This window comes from Lolium rigidum, chromosome 4 (genome assembly GCF_022539505.1).
Source record: "Lolium rigidum isolate FL_2022 chromosome 4, APGP_CSIRO_Lrig_0.1, whole genome shotgun sequence".
In the NCBI taxonomy this organism is placed as follows: domain Eukaryota; kingdom Viridiplantae; phylum Streptophyta; class Magnoliopsida; order Poales; family Poaceae; genus Lolium; species Lolium rigidum.
In genome coordinates this window covers 74,190,488-74,209,047 of record NC_061511.1, presented here as the reverse complement: position 1 = coordinate 74,209,047, position 18,560 = coordinate 74,190,488, and the positions used below count along the sequence as shown (strand labels likewise).

At 41.2% G+C, this 18,560-nt stretch overlaps 1 pseudogene; it reads left to right on the top strand.

Moving 5' to 3' along the window:
- Positions 1–2,584: 2,584 nt before the first annotated feature.
- On the top strand, positions 2,585–13,962 carry LOC124646608 (annotated as a pseudogene).
- The last annotated feature ends 4,598 nt before the right edge of the window (positions 13,963–18,560 follow it).

Sequence of the window (18,560 nt, the reverse complement as noted above, 5' to 3'; positions counted from 1 at the left end):
GGTGACTCGAGGGTTATATCGAAATCTCGGGGAATAGAGTAAAGAGTTATCTCTCCCTCCTTTCTTCTAGCAATCCTGCAAAAGAAAATAAAGCCTTGTGTCCCCAACTCCACCACGTGGTTTTCAAGCACAAGGTTTCATGTAAGTAAAAGTAAAATAAAGTAGTAACTAAAATAAAGTAAACTAAACAAGTAAAGTAAACTAAGTAAAATCAGTAAAGATTTGTTTTGGGGTTTTGTGTGCAGATAAGATAGATAATTATTTTTGTATTTTCGGATTAAAGTAGTGCTGCAAATAAAAAGTAAGATAAATTCAATGGAAAAGTGTTTCTTATGATTAAAATTGGACCGGGGTTTATGGGTATGGGTTCACTTGACTATTCTCTCCTTTAAGTTGTAGTGAACAATAACAATTCATCAATGCGATATAAAGAGTATAACTTCAACATGTGTAAGATACACATTCATACGAGCATCATGTCCTAACATAGAGATGATGCAACACATTTTTCATATACTCCACAAGACAGGAAAAACTTCAAGCAATCTTGTATTAAGAATTAATAGAGTATAGCCATAAGTAGTTTGACATGATGTTTGAATATCAAATATGTTACCTTGAACAAACAAGATCATCACTTTTATCACGTGACGAACATAACACATGCATTCACTTTATCCCTAGTGAGATGGCAAAACAAAAATACAAAGACATAATAGATCATGAATTTGTTGTCAATATCCAATCATTAAAATCATGCTATTTCATCTAACACACATATCATCCCACACACGTTCTTGCATACAAGTTGGATCAGAACGAATATTTAAGAATGTGGTACATAATATGCATCTATCAATACATCTTACACAAAGTAGAGTCAAATCTCATAGCAGCATATATCATAGAATAAAGATCCACCACATAGGGATTACATATATATGACCATAATCATGTTGGGCAGCTCATATGACACTAAGAACTATAAAGAACATGAGAGAAATAGTTCAAGCTATTGTCGCAAACCCGTAGTCTAGAGGTGGACTACTCCTTCTTGATCATGGTGATGATGTGGAAGACGTTGGAGAAGGTGGAGATCCCTCCAGTAACGGCTTCGGCGGAGTTTCCCTCTCCAATCTTCTATGTTGCAGCCTTCGTTTTCGTTTTCTGTGTTTTTACGGCGCTCTCCTCCGCGAGAACCCTCGGGGTCATATATATAGTGATATTTAGGTTAAAATACGCCGGTTTGTGAAAGAATTAAGTGGATTGGATGGTCGACGATCGAAAGAGGTTGGGTGGCCCATCCTAGCAGGGTGGCCGCGCCACCACCTCTCTTTTGGGCCTCAGGCCTCTCCAGGTGTGATCCAAAAGGCCATGATGCTTCTTCCAATAAAAAAATGACCCTCCAGAAATCCTAGTTCAATTTAACTTTGTATAGGTCTCTGAAATTGAAAAATATATAAAACATGATTTTCCTGTTCTTCAGAGTTATAACCCAAATAAAGAGGATCATTGGTAAATCCCCATATATCAATGTAAAACATGATATTATCATCATATATGTTGCAAAGTATGTGAAAATATATGTTAATAAAGTACAAAGTTCATGTATGCTATAGCATACATGAACTTTGTCATTTATTTACATGAATGAATTTCCACATATTTGCAACATATATGATATATGGTTGTCAAACGGACGCTGCATCGTCCCATTGAAGATGCCATAAGACACATGAACTATGGAAAAAGGCTGAATATATCGTCGGACAAAAGAGGAAAACCTAAAGGGAAAAAAAATGAAAACCCGTGGCCGAATCGAAGCGCTGGTAGCCGTGCACGATGATCAACCAGGCGGGGAGAGACTTGTATAGGATCTCTCCATTAGGTAGGATCATAGGATCAACCCAGAAAAAACATACTTTGAACAGGCGAAAAAATCTGAAAATAATAAACAGCATGCATATAGGTTGTATCTACAACTCCAAAAAATTTCAGCCTAAAATCTAATCTACACTTGGAGAAACAAAAAAGACAAATTCTATTGTGAATAGTGTCAGATCTGGTTGAGTAGTATTTCACACTATTCACACTCAGATTTTTTTTTTGTCTCTCCAAATGTATGTCGAATTTGAAGTTGAAATTTTTTGGCGTTGCATATATAACATAGATGTGTGTTGTGATTTTTTTTCAGATTTTTTCAACAAGTTTTGTCTTTGCAAAAAAATTGATCTCATAGATCCTATCTAAGACCTGATCCTACCCAAGTCTTCCCCCAACCAGGCGTTGGTTTTCTACTCGAAACCCCGAAAACCTCCCTCCGTTTCGCTTTCCTTGCTCCCCCCCCCTCTCTTCTCCTCGCCCACCCTTTGTTTCTTTCTCTCTCTTCCCCTTCGGCCAAGCCATGCCTTCTACTACTACTCCCCCTCCCCCCACCACATCACAACCCACCGCCTCCTCCGCCTCTCCCCTCCTCCCGTCCGCAAACCCTAACCCTAATCGCGCCCACTCCTCCGCCGTCGCGGGCCGTCCACGCCGCCGTCCCCGCGCTCTCGCCGGCTCCCACGCCGCCCCCCCGGAGCGTCCCTCCGCGCGCGGGGGCGCTAGGGTTTCGCCATGGACCCGCGCCGCCCGGCCCCGCGCGGCGGCGCCAACGGCAGCGGGTTCTCCTACTCCAACCTCTTCAACCTCGAGGTACTTGCTCGCTTCCTACGTCTCTCTCCTCGCTTCGCTGGAGGATTCTGCGCGCGCGTGGTAGGCGTTGCCGCGTTGTATCTGGGGCGCCGCGTGATGGGGTCTGGGGATGGGTTCTGGGGCTCATTGTTGCTGGACTCGGGGAATTCCTTCTGGAGGGGCGTTTGTCCATAGTTTTGCAGGTGCGGTTCGGCCGTAGTTTCGGCACCGAGTTAGAGGCTTGCTACTTGGGAGACTAATGCAGATCGTTTCGTGATGTTGTTACAATCGTGCGTACTGGCTGATGCTTTGTGCTACTGTTTTCCTATTCACCACTTGTCTTGCTATCACCTGTTACTTGTGCTGCTAATGCCTTGCCAATTGTCTAGTACTACGTCCGTCCCAAAATAAGTGACTCAGCTTTGTCTAGATACGCATGTATCTACAAGTCGCTGAATCACTTATTTTGGGATCCGTTTCTAGACAAAGTTGAGTCACTTATTTTGGGACGGAGGGAATATCTCATACACTAGGATGATAGTGTTTCGATACAATTGCGTACCTCCGCTATAGTTCAATTTACGGTTAAACTTTTTTAGTTGCTGGGGTCTCCGAATTATCCTTAGCCATGATCTATTGCTAGTTGCTATACTAACCTTAGCTTATGCTGGAGTTTCGATTATTATGGTTCAGCGTTCATGCAGTTTGTTAGTCTTAAGTTTTTGTTGAGATTGCAACAGACGATCATATCATGCTCTTGTTACAGCTTTGTTGTCTTCAGTAATTCTATAGTGGTATGGTTGTTATCTGTTTTTTTTTTCATCTATGCTATTGATTATGCATTGGCCTTGGGTAAGCATTTAGTTTGGAAAATATAAATAGTCATATCATCTGCCTTTTGTTTTCTAATAGCGAAGCAGACAACTTGTTTCTCTTCATACATTATTGTGGTTTTGTTGAGTTCTATTTATCTGCAATTCTAATATGGGTTTTTAATGGACCTACTGTTGTAGCCACTGCTGAACTTTAAGGTCCCTTTGCCGGAAGATCTCGATCGCTATGCGAATAGTAGCCCAAATGGGAGCACGAGTAGCCAAGGTAAGGTCATTTTTAGCACTTCTGCTGTATTTCTTTATGCTTACTTGTGTCTTTTTGCTTACCCAACTTTCCTTTAAGGTCAAGCTTCGTTGTCAGATCAGTACAATGGTATCAGTGATGCTTCTCATGGGCTGCATCGGAAGCGAAAAAGGCATCTTGGTGTTGCTAGCGATGATGAGGAAGCAGATGCCTACAGCAATCAAGTAACCGAGGAGCACTACCGTACAATGTTGAGTGAACATGTTCAGAAGTACAGAAGGTCAAAGGCTAAGGAGGCTGTTTTTGGTTCGGATCCTCGGGCAGACGTCCGCCAAATAATAAAACACAAAAGTGACCATACTAGAGCTGTGAAATACAGAAGTGATTTCAAGGATGTTGCCGCACCTGAGTTTAATGGGGCAGGATGTATTGGTGCATATGGTGGTTTTAATAAGATTGTAGCTTCACTTGACTCTTCCTATTTGGATATGGGGGATAATGTAAGCTACTTAATTCCAGAGGGTTATGATAAGTTGGCAGCTTCCCTGAATCTGCCTGTTTTTTCTGATTTACGTGTCGAGGAGCATTTCTTGAATGGCCCGCTAGATCTGCGCACCCTATCAGCAATGCTTGGCACTGACCGTAAGTTTGAGGCTACTAATCGTGGTGGATTAGCCGAACCTCAGCCGCAACATGAATCACTCCAGGAAAGGGTAAAGATACAGAAATTTTCTCTTCAAGTAACCGAGGACCCCTTTGCAATTCCAGAAGGATCAGCAGGCAGGATACGGAGGTCTATTATTTCAGAATCTGGCAGTTTGCAGGTTCATTATGTTAAAGTCTTGGAAAAGGGAGATACATATGAGGTTGGTTTCAGTTATTAAAATTTTGTCTTCATGCTGTTGTATTTCTGTACTTAGCAATTATACGATATTCATGCAGATTATCGAACGTAGCTTGCCAAAGAAGCAAATAGTGAAAAAGGAACATTCTGAAATTGCGAAAGAAGACTTGGCAAGTTTTTTGAAACGCTGGCAAATTATTGCCAGAAACATTCCAAAGCATCACAGAAATTTTGCTGCTTTGCTGAAGAAACGACAAATGGATGCTAAACGCTTCTCTGAGAATTGTCAACGGGAGGTATTGCATTTGTCTATTGTTGCCTTACAGCATTGTATCATTTCACTGTGCTCTAGTTTACGTTCTTGTTGAACTACATGTATTCTGAAGCTTTAGTCAATTTCTGTTCAACATCCAGGTGAAGCTCAAAGTAAGCAGGTCACTGAAACTGATGAGAAGTGCTCCAATACGTACAAGGAAGCTTGCTAGGGATATGCTGATATTTTGGAAACGGGTAGACAAGGAGCAGGTATTTGTCTCAAAAAGCTTTCATGTTTTAAATGCAGTTATTAAGTTATATATTATACAGCCTGCCTTTTATTAGGAATGCTATATCTATTTCACATTCTCAAACTATATGAGTTGATTATACTACAGCCATTTCTTACATCCCTTGGGTCATTGCACTCTACATAAGCACTAGTATCTCAAGTCCATTATTAAAAGATTATGACACTCAATTCTTTGTGCCTGTTTCATAGTATGAGTTGAGGAAAAAAGAGGAAAGGGATGCAGCTGAAGCGTTGAAGAGAGAAGAGGAACTACGCGAAGCAAAAAGACAGCAGCAGAGGCTCAACTTTCTGATATCCCAAACTGAGCTCTATAGTCACTTTATGCAAAATAAGGCTGGTGAATCAGCACTGCCTGATGAGGGATCTGTCCCTGAGGGTGACGAGGACGAAGATCCCGAGGAAGCCGAACTGAAGAGAGAAGCTTTAAGAGCTGCTCAGCATGCCGTATCCCAACAAAAAAGGATGACAAATGCTTTTGACAGTGAAATTGTGAAGCTTAGCCAATCTGCAGATTCTGGTATTCCAACTGACGATTCAGCTGAGCCTAGCAAGATTGATCTCTTACACCCGTAAGTTCTCTTGAAAATTTGTTTTGTTCATTGCAAGCAAGCATGATAGAACAGAAGGAGTATTATTATCTAAAACTGATTGCTTGGAGCCTATGTTGTTTTCAGCTCAACAATGCCTGAGCAGTCATCTGTGCAGACCCCGGAGTTGTTTAAAGGTGTATTAAAAGAATATCAGTTAAAGGGCTTGCAGTGGCTGGTCAATTGTTATGAACAGGTAAACTATCATAGGGCTAATGTATTTCGGTCACTCGTGATGAACTGCCATCATTGGATCGTAACACACATTTTGGATTTTCTGCAGGGGTTAAATGGCATTCTTGCTGATGAGATGGGCCTTGGCAAAACTGTTCAGGCTATGGCATTCTTATCCCACTTGGCTGAGGTTTGTGATTATATTTATCTCTTGTTTTTGGTTTCTTCTTTTTGTAGACATCACATGTTATGTAATTTATAGTAGTTATAAATAGTGCATGACAAGCATTTGCTATGACATTGGCATCTCATCCAGGACAAGAACATATGGGGACCCTTTCTGGTGGTTGCTCCTGCATCTGTTGTGAATAACTGGGCTGAAGAGGTGATCAGATTCTGCCCTGATCTTAAGATACTCCCATATTGGGGTCCGGAAAGGATGGTTCTTCGGAAGAACATCAACCCCAAGCGTCTTTATCGGAAGTAAACTCTCAGTCTGAGGTTCTTCATACACTGTTTTTTCTCTATAATATGGTCATGTAACTAATCATGTGTCATTTGTTCTTTTCATCCATAGAGATGCTAGCTTCCACATTCTCATTACAAATTATCAGATACTTGTGAATGAAGAGAAGCTTTTGAGACGTGTTAAGTGGCAGTACATGGTACTGGATGAGGCCCAGGCTATTAAAAGTTCAAGCAGGTGATTTCGCGTGCCCTTGCATGTCGCAGTATTTTGTTTGAATTCAGAATTTCATAGCACATGATTTTCCTTCATTTTTTTTGGCTTATTTTGTGGCCCTTGCTTGACAAGAAGTTACATATTGCTCTCTACTGCAGTCAGCGCTGGAAGACTTTGCTGAGCTTTAACTGTAGAAATCGTTTGCTTCTTACTGGGACACCGATTCAGAACAACATGGCTGAGTTATGGGCACTTCTCCATTTTATCATGCCCACTTTGTTTGATAGCCATGAACAGTTCAATGAGTGGTTCTCAAAAGGGTAATGTTCTCCTTTAGAAATTACAGCCTCTTTATTTTTAGTAGTTTTCTCTATTGCTTATGTTTCTTTCCCTTGCCAGTATCGAGGGCCATGCTGAACATGGAGGGACCTTGAATGAACATCAGCTTAGTCGACTGGTAAGATACTTCTATATTTAGTGAATGCTACAGTTTAGTGAATCTAAGTGCTTGCCTGAGTCTAATGCTTGTTCATAAAACTTGACATTAGATGTTAAGAAACATGTTGTTCTGTATTTCTGCATTTTATTTTCGTTTGGGCAAAGTTGCGTACAATGTTGCTGTTTCTTAAGATTGTGACATGTTGTTTATATCCACAGCATGCTATATTGAAGCCGTTTATGCTCCGCCGGGTTAAGATTGATGTCATTGCAGAAATGACAAAAAAGAAAGAAGAAATTGTGCACTGCAGATTGAGTTCTCGTCAGCAAGTCTTCTATCAAGCTATAAAGAACAAAATCTCTCTTAATGAGTTGCTTGATGGAAGACGTGGCAATCTAAATGATAAAAAGCTGCTTAGCCTGATGAATATTGTCATGCAGCTACGGAAGGTACAGTTCTTTCTGCTGCTTAAATTTCATTTAATCTCTTTGAGGTCCATACTGAAAATTATGTAGTGTAAGTTTCTTTTCTCATAGGATTTTCTCAGTAATGCGCTCCATGTAACTTTTAGGTCTGCAATCACCCTGAGCTGTTTGAGCGCAACGAGGGAAGCTATTACTTTAACTTTGCGGAGATCCCAAATTCTCTTCTTCCTCCCCCATTTGGGGAATTGCAAGATATACATTATGCAGGCAAGAGGAATCCAATAATGTTTGAGGTACAACCTGTTGTTCTTAGCTGTTTTTGGTTTTAGTTGATCATATGGTTTACAATATCTCTTTCTTGAGCACAGACACTCTAGTAATGGGCTTCTTTCTCAATCTCCACAGATTCCAAAGTTGGTTTACGAAGGAATCATCTGTAACAGGGAAATGCCCATGCATGGCTGTGGCTTCCAGAGTGGATATTTCAACAGGCTGTTCAATATATTTTTGCCGAGCAATATCCATAAGTCGGCATTCCCAGAATCAACTTCATCAGACAAGCCTGTTCTGCTATCTGGTGCATTTGGATTTACACGCTTAACGAATCTGTCCCCAGTTGAAGCTTCCTTTTTGGCCATGTGTTCATTATTTGAGAGACTAGCATTCTCAGCAACACATTGCAAGAGGGATGTCGATGAAATTGTGGATCTGTTCCTTGATTCAGAAGGTCCTGATCTCCAGCTCAGTCAGAATGATGCCACAAAAGTCCGTGCTGTTACTAGATTGTTGCTTTCACCTAAAAGGGCAGACTCCAGTTTGCTCAGAACAAAGGCTGAGATAGGCCTGAGTGATAACCCATGTGAAGCACTAGTTCTTTCTCATCATGATAGGCTTGTCTCGAACATACGGCTTCTTCGTTCAACATATGGTTTTATTCCACCAGCTAGAGCACCGCCGGTAAGCTTATTTGTTTTGCCCGCGTTGATGTTGATTTGGCACGTGTGCTGCATCACGGCATCTTTTAGTGTTCAGTAATCTTTGCTTTAGTCTCACATTCTAGAACTTTCATTTAGTGCCGGAGATGTATATTTGGTCTATGCATTTGTTGACTCACAACTACTGTCATGTTGATTAACCTGCTTTCCTCTTCTTCCAGATAAATGTGAGGTGTTCAGATAGAAATTTTGCCTACAAGTTAACCGATGAGATGCATGATCCCTGGATCAAGAAGCTGTTCTTGGGATTTGCTCGCACTTCTGAGTTCAATGGTCCTAGAGAACCGAATGCTCCCAATCCTATGATCCAAGAAGTATGTTCTGTTTCGCCCATCCCTGAGCCGATACTGCAGCTACCATACAGGATATTTGGGTCATCTCCACCTATGAGTAATTTTGATCCAGCTAAAATGCTTACAGTAAGTCGACCCCTTTTTCTTGTACCTTCAGCTGCACAATTTCATCATCTTTTTGTACGTATGATTTAAATCAATGTGGATATTGTTAGCTTTATTAGCTGTTTAACTACTTGCAGGATTTTTATTGAAACTTATACCGTGATTATTATGCAATCTTTGTTATTTTTGTTTTGTTTCACATATTTGGCTGACTCCTTGTTACTGACATGAAATGCTTGATGACAGGATTCTGGAAAGCTCCACACCTTAGATAAACTACTACGGCAACTCCGAGCTGAAAATCACCGTGTGCTCTTATTTGCTCAGATGACTAAAATGTTGGACATCCTTGAGGTACTTTAGGAAAAAAAGTTCATATTTTGCTTCGGATAGTTAAAACCTACGTCTTTGTGAGGAGAACTGAAAATAAAAAATATTTTCCAAAAATTGATTTTTAGTCTTGTGATGTACATAGATGTGCAGGGAAATGTTGTTGAAACTTATTTTGCTGAAACGTGTTTGTACCATCACAGTTTAGTTTATTCTATAGATCTGTGCTGATTTTCTACAATTGTTTATCTTTAATGTAGTTTAAGTTTATGCTATGTTGGATACTTGGATCCCACTAAAATGATGATATTTTCCAGTTATGGATGCCTTTTTAAAAACATTAATATGCGGTAATTGCATACCATGATGCAAAGTATACTGAGTGTTGGGTTTCAGAAACCTTAGGAGCATTGTAGGTTCCGTTATTTTTTCACTGGCCCTGTGAACTTTATGAAGGAACTAAATAGTATTGATTGAAATGAATTGTGGAAGGGCCTACCATACTTCAATGAGTTGTATCTGTGGACTGCTCATTCAAAACGGGTTGAGTTTGTGCACAGAAGTGTGAATCGTTTTCTAATTCTGCATTTTTTCAGGACTACATGAATTTCAGAAAATTCAAGTATTCCAGACTTGATGGTTCTTCTGCAATTTCTGATCGTCGTGACATGGTCCGAAACTTTCAAAACAGGTAGGCATTTAGTTGGTAGGATGTAACTAATTACAATAAGACGATAAGGCTCTTTGAACATGACTTAAGCTGAGTTTTGTTGCCTGCAGGAATGATATATTTGTTTTCTTGCTAAGCACAAGAGCAGGGGGACTAGGAATTAATTTGACCGCTGCTGATACGGTTATATTTTATGAAATTGACTGGAATCCGACTCAAGACCAGCAGGCAATGGATAGAACGCACAGGCTTGGTCAGACGAAGGAGGTAAGTGAAACCTCTGTTATACGCTATTGTCTAGCCATGGTTTCCTTGACCACTATTTCATCGTTTTTAGTATCACTTAGTGAATTTTGTAAGTTTTCATTTGCCATTTCCTTGGTTGACCTATTGCACTTTTAGCACTATAATATTTGTAAATATGTGAATTTGTTGTTGTACAAATACAAGATTCTCAGGCTAGAGCTGCCAATCTTGTTCATGGTTCACACTAAAACTGCTTATGATTTTGATTGTTTCCATGGTATTCCTTTGGTACCAATGTTGGTACTACATTCTGAAATATGAAGATACAGGAAATAAATTATTTAATCCCCATATTTTTGCTTCAATCCTTCCAAGTCTAGATTCATTGTATTTATTTAGTCCGTGACTGTTCAGCACTATGACAAGTGAATACTTGTTTGTAAATGAATCTGAACATTTGCGAGAGAAGATGATCTGCTATCACTGTGTAGCTGCTGATTCTTTATTAGGGCATCACTAGGTTCTACAGCCAGGCAGGAGCACTTTCATTTCTTGCATGGACTTTTGTAGTACAAAGCCTTTTCATTTCTTGCATGGATTTTTTCAGTAAGAAGCGTTCTCATTTCTTGCATGGGCTTTTATAGTAAGAAGCATTACGGCTTAATTGAGAATTGGCATAGGGGTGACTCTGTTTCTACTTATATTGGTCATGCTGCTATTCTCACCGTCATTGATGTCTAGGATTTTTTGGTTGACAGAAAACTCCCTAGAAGTTACAAACTCAAACTGGCTCACAATCCTGTTTTTAATACTATAGATATAACTCCATGGTTATGCTGGATAAAACTGGAGACTAAGCCATTCTTTTCATGGTTTCTTGCCAACTTAGTATTAACTTGTATTGTCCATTATATTTTTCTTGTGTTTATTTTCTTTGCTAAACCTTGTATGATAACCAGTTTAATTTTTTGTTCAAAAGCACAGTCCTTCAGCTCATATCTGTTAACTGTTCTTTTAACAGAAAAAAAGAGTTAACTGTTCGATTTTCACACTGCTTGATTTGCACCATCTCTTAGCACACTGGTCTTAATTTCCAAATTGCACCAACACGTGAAATTATTTTGTAGCAGCTCAGTTTCTTATATATTATTTCAAACTTGGAATTGTAGGTAACTGTGTATAGACTTATATGCAAAGACACTATTGAGGAGAAAATATTGCAAAGAGCGAAGCAGAAAAATGCAGTGCAAGAGTTGGTCATGAAAGGGAAACAAGTCCAGGATGATCATCTGATGAGACAAGAGGATGTAGTTTCATTACTTCTTGACGATACACAGATCGCACACAAATTGAAAGAAATATCAATGCAGGTAAGTACTCTCCCAATTCATAAGTAGAGGACGTTTTAGGCTTTGCTACATTAGTTCTTATTCAGGAATAGACGATGTTTTACAACTTCAGGTATTTTTTCTGTTGCATTTGATAATTTGCTCTTCTCTTTATCAGAAGTTATTGATAGTGTGGGTTGTGTTTGCTGTGCATGCATGCATCATTTGACCTACAAGGGCATATGCTATATAGTTGATGGTATATTACTTGCATCAAAGATGTTTGTTGATGGTATAATACTTGCATTAAAGATGCACATTTTACTCAACACAAGCAAATTTTGAAGTAACTAATATGGTTGATTGTTCTGACCAGATCCCTAATCCTATGGCCCACAGCTAATATTTCATGTAAATACAAACAGAGGGACATTATATCATTTTCATTGGCTAAAACAACAACAACAACAACATCAAAGCCTTTTTCCCAAGCAAGTTGTAAATTGGAATTTTGGCTGGTTTTCGTTTTCTTTAGCTCACAGGGAAAGACAGTTCCACCATGAACATGATGCTTGCCATGTCATTTTGGTCCGAGTTACTGATTTATGTCTTGCATTGCTGATTCTGCTTATTCCAAATTAGTTCTGTTGAGAAATTATACCATATGCCATTGTCATTGTCGAATTCGGGGGACTTAGGAAGAGTGTCATAACCAGTGCCAAGGTTTTATCCTGCTCTTAAAAGTTAAAACTGACGATTTCTTGGTTATTAGATTGACATTGAATTTTGTTTAGGGACTCTTATCTTATCTTGCAAGCATTCGGTAACTGGTACAGATCGGCCAGACCCTGCGCTTTTACAATTTAGACTGAAACATTTTTTCTGAATTGTTTGAGTTCATATGGAGTGTTTACAACTAATTTTGTTTGACTTGTGGCAAAGTGTGGCAAGAATATTCCTACTTATTTGCATTTACCCTTTTAGGCGAAGGATCGGCTAAAGAAGAGGCGAGCAAAGGCCATCAAGGTTGACAAAGAAGGAGATTTGATGCTTGAAGATTTGGATGATCCGACTGCTGATTCTGTAGAACAAGATAACACAACCAGCAAAAAGGTATGTATGGAAAATGCACATGAATAACTGAGTTTGTTCTTTCTCTGTGATTGGAGAAAATCACCCCCTCGGGATAGCGACCTTAAGTGTTCTTTTGCTATATATTAGTCTGTGATTTCTTAAGCACTCATCTATAAAAAACAGTTGAGAAATTACTTAGTATGCAAGCTTGAATTCCGATTTAAGCGGGTGTGGAAGAGCAAGTGTTTATATAGTTTCGCAGAATAGATTAACATCCATATAGAACTTCGTTAGCTCTTGTAATATAAGCTTGTTGATTTAATTTATGCTTAACTGATTGTGTTTGACTTGCATTTTAGTCCACATGTGAACTAATAGTGCACGGTATACATAAGGAGATAATTCAAATGAGTTATCCTGGTCGTCAGTTTTAGCATCTTGCCTGCGTGTGTTTTTATCCCACTTGATGCTTTTACGAGTCATGTTCAAAGAGCCTTGAAATGTGAGATGACTGCTGCATTTGAGATTTACTCTTGTGTCATTACAGCAATTGTAGTAGGTAACTGAGAATTCATGGATAATAAAATGTGTACAAATCAATTATGATAAACTAGTCATGTTTTTCTTCTGTTTGTTCTCAGCCTTGGTATTTGTAAACTTCACTCATTTAACTGCTAATATATTTGCAGAAAAAGAGTTCGCACAAGAAATCTCTGAAGTCACAGGACAATGATAGTGATGTCAAGGCTCTCACGGAGAACGATATCCCTGAGAGTGGTCCTGCCGAAGATGAAGATATTGCTTCTCAGAGGCCTAAAAGATCAAAGAGGCTGGCAAGAAGCACGGGTGAAGATAACGAACCCGTCGCTGCATCTGATGTTGAGAAAGCTGTAGATGCAGCTGAGACCAGCATGTCTCATGACTACCATGATGCAGAAGAGTCGCAAGATCAGATTCATACAGCCTAGTTGATTGACTGAACTGACCAGATGAGAATAGAATATTCAAAATGGCAAGACTCGTTAATTTATTGTGGGAGTATGAGCATCAGAAATGTCACAGTTATAATCACCAGAGGAGGTTTCTCTGGATCTGCTGAAGGTGTTGCCCAGTTCAATAAGTATGTATCATACAGCTTCTTTTCAGAAGCCTGGGAACTGCGCGACTGCAACGCGTATCCTTGATTATTTGGAGGACAAGGCTTCAGTGTGGTTGTAATAAGCCAATTATGGCTGCCACTCCTCCAGATGTTACTGTTGCCTTGATGTTAGCCTGCTCATCGTAGCCATTGTGTAAATAAGTATTAGCAATGTTCCATCACATATAGAAATATTTTTTTGCAGTGTAAAGAGGGTAGCTGATATATTAGTCATAAGTTTTGTAATGATTTAGGCTAAAAATTAACGTAACACCGGACGTGGCTTCGAGTTGGAAACGTATCTTTTGTCACTATATGTGTGCTTCTTCAGTCCAAAGTCCAACAGATGGTATGTATATCTGAAACCTTTTTCTGAACTTGTGCAAACGAACGGGATCGTCCAGATCATCGGACTACGTTCAACTTTGCTTGTCTAGCTGTACCAGCAAAATCTTGTAAGCCAAGGTATCAAATCAATGGAGACGGTCGCCAAGACGCCAACTATCTATATACACGGTACTAATAAAAAAAATCCACCAACTATCTATATACACGATACTAATAAAAAAATCCAAGATTTTTTGGACAGTCCGTTGAGATTTGTGTTTTTTTTTTTCCGGGGAAACAGACGCATGAATATCTGGCATGGGGTTTTCCCTGCCCACTTGTCCCTTCCACGCTTAGGGTATAATGGTAGAGAAGGCATGTCTTCCCTTATCCCACCACATCAGCTAGAGAAGGCATTAGATATAGGGATTTCTAACACGAACGGATCTATTGATCTCTTCCCTGTCTCTCCTCTCAGCCGCCGCCTCAAGCCTAGCCTCCAGTTCATCCTCCTCCATAGATTGGTTCCCCCTCCTCCGGTCGGCTTCGCCGGCGTTAGGAGGAGTGGGGAACCCGATCTATGCGTGGAGTTTCGAATAAAAGTATTGTTTTCATTAGATTATGTTAGGATTTTGGTAGCCGCCTTCTTGTTGGTTTCCCCTCAATGGAGATGGCATCGTCCGCAATAAGTGATCTTCGGCCTTTCGTTCGGCGACAAGATTTTCTTCCGGCGTCAATGGTGGTGTTGAACAATCACAATTTTCTAGGTATGGGCCTTCGGATCTTGCTTCGCCAGATCGATTTTGGATCTTTTGTCGTTGTTGCCGCGAGGAGGATTATTCTCGCAGTTTTTGTCCCGGCTGCTACGTCCTCGACAATGGTGATTCGTACTCTCGGCTCTTCATCGACGACGACAAAGCTAGTCGGTTATTATTCCACGATATCCTGGTGTTGGTACTCTTGCCGATGTTGTATGATTGCTTTAATGGTTGCGTGCGTGCACGCAGCCTTGGCATTGCGGCTCAAAAAATTATGGGAGAACTTTCGTCGGTATCTACAGGTCTATGGTTCGTTATCTATCTTTGGCTGCCTTCAGAAGGGTACAAGATTGTGTTCTGGAAGAAGAAAGAAATTGAAGACCTCGAAAATTTGTTACTATCTTTTAGACTTTATTTTGTAATCGTTGGAGTCAGTTCATGTATCTCTACCATGTACTATTTGTTGCTATGAATATATGTGGTATTGATTGTCAAAAAAAAAGATATAGGGATTTCTAGTTTCGTGCCCCTGGTTCGTTAGTTGTACTCAGTTTTCCCCAGCCCCTTAGTTTTTCCTCAGTTTTCCCCTCCCTCTAGTTTGAAACCCGTCGCAGACGCTCAGACGGGAGGGTTGCCGTCTGGTCGGAGGCCTTCACCGTTACCGGTGACGGCTAGGGAGCCGCGTTGGTGTTGAATTGACCGTTTCTTTCGAACCGTGTTGATCGTTGACTGGAGGAGCTCACCCAAAACTTTCCACTCCGCCCGAGACTGGAGGAGCTCACACACCGCCCCTCCGCCGCCACGCCATCCTGCCCTCCTACCTTATGGCGTCGTCCGCCGCCGAGCCGCCCCCGCCCCCACCACCACCCCCGGAGGCGGAGAGGGCTCCGCCTCCACCGGATCTAGATCTACCCCTTTCGTGGAGTTTGTATGTCCATCCGGTGTGCCAAGCTGTTCGCATCAGCCGCGGAGAAGATTGGGAATCGGAGGGATCTAACGCATGGATTCCATCCGGGTAAGCATCGTCTGCCTATGTGAATTAACAGTAGGCAGTTTTTGAGCGCCAATCGTTGTTGCTCAACTAACTGCGTTGCTTTTCGAATATGATTGATCCAGCGCTGGCTTTTCGGCTGGTGGTTAGGCTGGATTCTAGCTTTACGCGTGATTCTAAACGCTATAAGAATGGGTTTTACTTCGCTGCGGTGGTTGCAACCACCATCTCGTTGAAGAATTTGAAAGCTAACATCTACGCTCAGTACAGCTGGAGCTCTCTCGATGCAGTTCATTTCGAATATTTGCACAAGGAGGGAAGATTTGTTCCACTAATTTCCGACGACGATCTGGGAATTCTTTTTTGCTTTGAATGCTTCTTGCCGGTTCGGTAAAATTGGTATCCATGTGGACAGGGGCCGGGCATCATCTCTCTCTGGTGCTGGGGCATCATCAGGTGGTCGGGCATCATGTCTCTCTACTACTGCTGCCTCTTCTAACAGTGTGCGTCGCGACGCTCCTTGTAGGTCCACAACAGCACCATATATCCCTAGTGGTAGTGGTAGCCAGATCGTTCGTACGGTCGATGTGGAGGACGATGCAGACATTGAGGATCAGTCTCCTCAAGATGATGAGGATGAGTTGATGTTTCCTGAATTGGTAGATCGATGCGATAAGCGGGCAATGGAGGATCAATACATGGAAGATATTGCTTTTGGTGCAAGATTTGATGACACTGATGATGAAGAGAAGAATGAGAATGATGACAGCCTCGTTTTAGCCGATTACGAAGGTGAAGACTTGCCAACAATTGAGTGGAACAGGGAGGATCCCCGACTTGCGAAGGCACCGTGTTTCAAACGATGATGGACTGCCGTAATGCAATTACTACATATCACATTCTCACTAAGAATAATTTTGAGGTTGTTAAAAGTGAGCCAGGTAGGTTCACAATTAAATGCCCATACCTAAGGTGTAGGTTTAGGCTGCATGCATCCACAATGCGCGAAGCGGCTTGGTTCGGGTACTACGCCAACCAGTTGTGTATTTAGATCACGGTGTAAAATTTGTTATCTATTACTGACATCCCTTATCATTATGTTTCAGATAAAGAAGAATAAGGAGATCCATAGGTGTCGACCTCTAGGGGGAGAGCCAGAGCTTAAAACAAAGCTAGCGAAGACTAGGTGGTTGGCAGATATAATCCTAGATTGGCTGAGAGAAGATCCTTCACTTGGTCCAACAGCACTCGTAAAAAAGGTGGTTGAGAAGTATAAAATGAAAGTACCTTACATGAGGATGTTCTATGCAAAGGAAATGGCTCTTGACAAGATCAATGGTCCATGGAATGAAAGATTTCAGTTGCTTTACACTTTCAAAGCTGAAGTGGAGATGGCTAGTCCAGGCAGTGTTGTAGCGATAGACAAGCATACAGTCCCCTACAAATTGAAAAGCGGGAAGGTAATGCACAAGGAATGTTTTAGAAGGGCTTTTGTTTGTTTCAACGCTTGCTGGAAAGACTTTTTGGACGGTTGCAGGCCTTATTTGGCCGTGGATGCATCAGCTCTTCATGGCAGGTTTAAAGGACAGCTAGTTGTTGCTACTGCAGTTGATGGACATAATTGGATGTTCCCTGTTGCTTATGGGGTTTTGGAGGTTGATTCACAGGAAAGTTGGACTTGGTTTCTGCAGAATTTGCGCGACCTTATAGGTCATCCACCAGGATTTGTTATCCACACAGACGCTTGCAAAGGTTTGGAGACTGCGGTAGAAGCGATATTCCCTGGAGTGGAGCATAGGGAATGTATGCGACACTTGGTACAGAATTTTACAAAGAAATTCAAGGGTAAAGTTTTTATCGACAACCTATGGCCAGCTTCATGCACATGCGGCTCTAGGAAGCATCTGTTTCATTTGGATGTGTTGTATAAACAAAAACCTGGGGTGAAGGAGTACTTGGATGAACATCATGGTAGGGTGTGGTCAAGAAGCCAATTCAATGAAATTTGCAAGGTAGACTATGTAACAAGTAACCTTGCGGAGAGTTTCAATTCAAAGGTCAAGTCATTGAAAGGGCTTATGCTTGTGGCAAATATTTGATAAGATTAGGCGGATGATCATGATAAAGATCGATTCTGCGTCAAAGAATTGCATCCACAAATTATGTTGGCCATCTCATGCTCCCATCTTTGATTAAGTTTTTGCATGAGAGGGCAAAACAATTGAGGATGCAATGCGTCAGAAAAGGAATGGAGGCTGAGGTAACCTACACTGACAGTAAAAACAGGCAATGGAGGTATCCAGTGAGTTTGGTTGATAGGACATGCCATTGTAGGGGATGGCAGATCCGTGGGATACCCTGCATACACGCATTGTTTTTCATGAGTGTTATAGGGGGTGAAGATGGTGAAGTTGATCGGTATGTGTCGAGTAGTTCTCTCGTTGCCAAATTTAGGGCTGCATATGCTATGAATGTTCCTACCTTGTTGGGAAAAGACCAATGGATGAAAGTCGATCCAGGCTTCAAAGCTCGTACTCTCCGGTATTGACTAGACCGGCGGGTAGGCCGAGGAAGAATAGGATCGAGCTAGTGCGAGAGGGTGGTGCACCGATTCGAAAACGTAAGTGCAAACGTTGTGGAATCCCTGGACACATTGCTAGGCTTTGTAAAAATGGAGTTGACCCAGCTTTTGGAATGGAAGATCAGGCGGGAGCGAGAAAATGCGAGAGGAGAATGAAGCGGCAATTCAACTTGAGATTGAAGCAGCAGTTCAACATGAGGAGATTGAAGCAGCAAATGCAGAGGAGATTGAAGCAGCAGTTCAACATGAGGAGAT